The sequence below is a fragment of the Helianthus annuus genome, chromosome 14 (genome assembly GCF_002127325.2).
Source record: "Helianthus annuus cultivar XRQ/B chromosome 14, HanXRQr2.0-SUNRISE, whole genome shotgun sequence".
Taxonomy (NCBI): Eukaryota; Viridiplantae; Streptophyta; class Magnoliopsida; order Asterales; family Asteraceae; genus Helianthus; species Helianthus annuus.
This window is the reverse complement of record NC_035446.2, coordinates 18,970,737-18,976,398: the sequence shown is the minus strand read 5'-3', so window position 1 is coordinate 18,976,398 and position 5,662 is coordinate 18,970,737.

Sequence of the window (5,662 nt, the reverse complement as noted above, 5' to 3'; positions counted from 1 at the left end):
GGATAGAAGCAAGCCCGGAGCAGATTAAAGCCATCCTGGATATCAAGTCGCCTTTAAATATGAAGGATTTTCAACGATTAACAGGACGAGTAGCAGCTTTGAATAGATTTATCCGAAGATCCTCCAAAAAATGCAAGGAGTTTTATGATATTCTGAAGAAAAATAAGAAGTTTGAGTGGGGTGAGAAGCATGAAACAGCCTTGCAGGATTTGAAGCAGTATCTTTCAACCGCACCTCTGTTAATGAAACCTGAAGATGGCGAACCACTATCCTTATACCTTGCAGTATCAGGGAATGCAGTAAGTGTTGTCCTTGTAAAAGATCATGAAGGTCAGCAGTATCCTGTCTATTATGTCAGTAAAAGCTTGTTAGATGCTGAAACTAGGTATTCTCACCTAGAAAATCTAATATTAGCCCTAGTTATGGCATCAACAAAACTTAGACATTATTTTGAAACACATAGGATTCATGTTAAAACCAACTATCCTGTTAAAAACGTGCTTAGGATACCCGAGATGTCAGGTAGGATGGCTAAGTGGTCGGTAGAATTAAGTGCATTCGATCTAGTATATGAACCTAGAAATGCCATAAAGTCTCAGGCTTTAGCTGACTTTGTGGCTGATTTCAGTAGTGATATCCAAAATGAAGTAGACCTAGAGGTATAACAGCTAGGAGAAAACTTAGAATCCTGGATATTGTATACTGATGGTGCATCCAATGTAAGAGGGGTAGGTTTGGGTATACTACTAAAATCGCCACAGGGGAACATATTACCCCAGGCTATTAGATGTGAGTTTCCTGCCACTAATAATGAAGCAGAATATGAAGCTTTAATTGCAGGGTTAGAATTGGCTAAGAGCATGAATATCAAGAGTCTACAAGTGTTTGTTGATTCTTTGTTAATCACTAATCATTTTAATGGATCTTATGCAGTAAAAGGTGAAAAATTGGCTGAATATCTTGAAATTGTCAAAAAATTAGCAGGATATTTCGATGTTTTTACACTTGAACAGGTACCAAGAGAGGACAATGCTGAAGCTGATGCCTTGGCAAATCTGGGATCATCAGTCAGGATACCAGAAGGGACCCAAATACCAATACTACATATCCTGTATCCTGCGACGGATCCTCAGGATAAGGAGGTAGTAAGTGTTCAGGATCCTGGTGCTGAGTATCCTGAAGAGGATCCTAGATCCTGGACAGCTCCAATCACAAGATATCTTAAGGAAGGACACATCCCCAAGGATGAGAATCCTAAGGCCTTTAGGATGAAGGTATCACGATTTACTATTATAAATAATATTTTATATAAGAAATCTCTTGCAGGTCCTGTTGGGGCTGGATTTTACTATAAATGATCCTTATACGTGATCCTGACCAGTGATCCTTGTTTCTTTGGCAGATAGTGATCCTCAGCCAGACTTCAGGATCAGGATCATGGGACGATATGGTGATCCTTACACTAACGGTCACTTCCACTTGTTACAAAATTGTTTTGCAGGAACACCTAGCAGGATATGCCCTACACATCATGATCCAGGGACGCGTTTTCACGAATATGGCAAGAGCTAAATTGGAGATAGACGTTGTACCGGATATGGAAACTTAGCTTGATTAATGGGCAGCAATTTAGGCTAGATTATCTTTATTTCTAAAGGGGTAATGAGCTGATTAGTGGTCTATCTACCTAAAATAGGTCACCCACACATGTATAAATCCCACTCTTCCTCATTCGGAAGAACACACGACATACGACACAACTCTCGAACACTTAGACACTCAGTGATCCTTGTACTCAGCTCATTATCATCCGAAGTTGTAACTACATTTTTATTATATTGAAGTTGGTGATCGGTAGTTGCCATCACCCGAGGTTTTTTATGCCGGAGATCATACATTGATCAAGGGCTTTTTCCTCGTATAAATCATTGTGTCTTTGTATCTTTATCACAGAAGTGATCCTTTACTTTCATAGCTAACCAAGCATCATACCCCGTTTACATAAAGTTTGGTTACATTATCCTTGTGTGATTTTTGACCAAAACAGTTTGGCGCCCACCGTGGGGCAATTGGTGCTTCATTCATAAAGAAAATCTTTTGTTCGAAATCATTTCAAAGAGTTACATGGCTTCATCATTGAAGAACACCTCCACGGCGATGTCTGCAGTCACCTCAGCACAAACCACTCTACCTCCTCCACCGGCAGGATCCCAGAGAAATGCTGAGAAGAGACCAACCCCTTCTTTCTCTAAACCTCCATCTTCTTCTGCTATGAATTCTTCTATTCCCAGTACTAGTGATGTGTTTGCTTTAATTTTGCAGATGAAGGATCGTATGCAGCGGCAGGATGAAACTAATGACAGGATCCTCAGGGAGATTGGAGATCTCAAAAGACAAGAGAAAGCGGCAGAGGATCATTCCCCACTGATGCCAAAATCCTTGAGTTTTGAGACTCCAATGGTCACCTCTCAGCCATCAGGGATCCCAGACGTACAGATCACAGGGGAGACGAGAGGATTACATCTCAAGTCAGCAGCAATGACTCAGACATCGGGCTCGTATTTTCAGCCAGCAGGATCCTATCCTCAGTATATGGGATCCTTTATGAATTCAGGAGTATATCCGGGTGCACAGCAATTTCAAGGATCCTACTTCGTTCCGGGCTTATCCCAGGTTCAAGGATCCTCCTTTGTTCCAGGATCATCCCAGGTTCAAGGATCCTCCTTTGTTCCAGGATCTACTCAGACACCAGGATCCTTCCCGATGCCAGGATCCTTAAGAAGTTTACAAACAGGAAATCCAGATGACCATCAAGGGGACTTCATTCCGATGCAGACCATATCCTCCACTGGTCCCTCCATTGTTCCTGAATCTCAGCAACATGGATTCACAACCACTGTTCCTAATTCGAACCCAATGGGAGGTAACACTTTGAATAATTACCCTACTACTAACCATGGATTCATGCAGGATACAGGTGTCAATCACGCTATGGCCAGGGAATTACAAAAACTAAAGGACATGATCTCGAGTGTTCCGGGAGTAGTTAAACCCATACCTGAAATTGCAGATGGGAGCCATAAGGTATCTCGTTTTGCACCACCAATTTGTGATGCAGAGGTACCCAAAAGGTTCCATATCCCTACTATGAAGCTATATGACGGTACAACGGATCCAGAGGAACACGTAGCACAATATAGGGAAAGGATGGAAATCAATCCTATCCCAGAAAAATTGAAGGAAGCATGCTTATGTAAAGGATTTGGATCCACTCTTACTGGATCAGCTCTTAAGTGGCTGCTAAGTCTTCCCCCTTACTCTATTACTTCATTTGCTAATTTAGTTAATTTATTCAATAACCAATTCTCTTGTAGTAGAAAATTTGAAAAATTAACCAGTGATTTGTACAGGATAACTCAAAATAATAATGAATCATTAAGGGATTATATAACTAAATTTAGTAAAGAATCCTTGGATATTCCCAACTTGGATATGGCTACGGCTGTTGAAGCCTTCAAAATGGGACTTCTTAAGGATTCATTATTCTATGATGATCTTGTTATGACACCTTGCAGGAATTTTGATGAAGTAAGAACTCGAGCACTCAGGTTTATCCGGCTAGAGGATGACAAGAGGATCCAGGAGAGACAAGTAGGATCCTCAAAACAAGATAAGCAAGGATCCTCCTTCAAAAACAACAAGTTCAAATCCTACCATAGAAACGAGAACAAGAATGTGCATGCTGTCGACCAAGAAGAGGATGATGAAGAATATCCTCCAATCTCAGAATATTGTTTTTCCGTTGATAATCATGAACTAATCCTTGCAATGCAGAATCTAGGTGAAAAGGCTAGGTGGCCCAGGAAGAATGATAAACCATCCGGGACTAAAGACAAGTCCAAATGGTGTGCATACCATGAGGATTTCGGGCATCTAACTGAAGATTGCATAGCCTTAAGAAAAGAAATTGGATACCTGCTAAGCAAGGGGCATCTAAAAGAATTATTGGGGAGAAAAAAGCAAAGGACCCAGGATCCTGAAAGGATCCCTGAAAAGGCTCCAGCACCTCCGGCAAACGCACAAGTGATCAACTTCATATCCGGAGGATCAGACATTTGTGGTACATCCTTTTCAGCGGCCAAAAGACATGCAAAAGAATCAAAAATGGACAATGGAGAAAGGCCTATTAGAACATCAAGTGTTTCAGAAGGGAAAACGATAACCTTTGATGAGGATGATCGCATTAACATCCAGGATCCTCATCATGATAGTTTAGTTATTACTCTCTTTATTTCTAACCATTTTGTCCGCAGGATCCAGCTTGATGTCTTGAAGAAGATGGGAATCCCAGAATCAGACATCACACCAAGATCCTCCGTGCTTGTAGGATTCAGTGGAGAAACGAAGAAAACTCTGGGGGACATCAAACTCCCAATCTACGTGGAAGGATTACATAATTACCAAAAATTTTGTGTTATTGACTGTTTATCTTGTTGCAACGTTATCCTTGGCAGGCCTTGGATACATGACATGAAAGCAGTTCCATCTACCTACCATCAATGTGTGAAGCTCCCTAGCCCATGGGGGATAATCAAGATCGACAGTGATCAGCAAGAGGCTAAGGATTGCTATACCTCATCCATGAAGCCAACCTCGAAGCCAAGGGAGCAATAGCAATTACAGTATCCTCCGAGGAATGTCTTGGAGGCAAGGGAACAAGATGTAGATGAAATCCTCTTGGATCCTAGTGATCCAGAATCAAAAATCTATATCGGATCAGGGATCCTTGGCAACATGAAAGAAGACATGATATCCTTCCTCAAAAGAAGAAAATCTACCTTTGCTTGGAAACATGAAGATATGACAGGTATATCTAAGGATATTATTACTCACAAACTTGGCATTGACAGGTCTATCAAACCAATCCATCAAAAAAAGGAGGAAGTTTGCACCAGAAAGGAATGCCATTATCCAAGAAGAAGTAGAGAGACTACTTCGAGCAGGTATGATCAGAGAGGTAAAATATCCTAAATGGTTAGCCAATGTGGTTGTTGTCCAAAAGAAAAACGGAAAGTGGAGGGTATGTGTCGATTTCACTGATTTGAATAAGGCATGTCCCAAGGATCCTTTCCCATTACCCCACATTGACTCCATGGTGGATGCAACAGCGGGGCATGAACTGTTGACCTTTATGGATGCATCATCTGGGTTCCAACAAATCCAGATGGAACCATCTGACCAAGAGGATACAGCCTTTATGACCCCAACCGGTTTATATTGTTATATTGCCATGCCTTTTGGACTAAGAAATGCAGGTGCAACATATCAAAGGTTGGTAAATATGATGTTCAAAGATCAAATTGGAAAAACTATGGAGGTGTACATAGATGATATGGTGGTCAAGTCAAAGAAAGCTGAGGATCACCTAAGGGACTTGGAAGAAGCATTCGATATCCTTGATAATTATAACATGAAACTAAATCCTTCAAAATGCCATTTTGGTGTTAAGGCAGGAAAGTTCTTAGGATACATGGTAACCCAGAGGGGCATTGAAGCAAGCCCGGAACAAATCAAAGCATTAATAAATATCAAATCTCCTGCCAATGCCAAGGATGTTCAAAGACTAACAGGCAGGATAGCAGCTTTGAACAGGTTCATATCG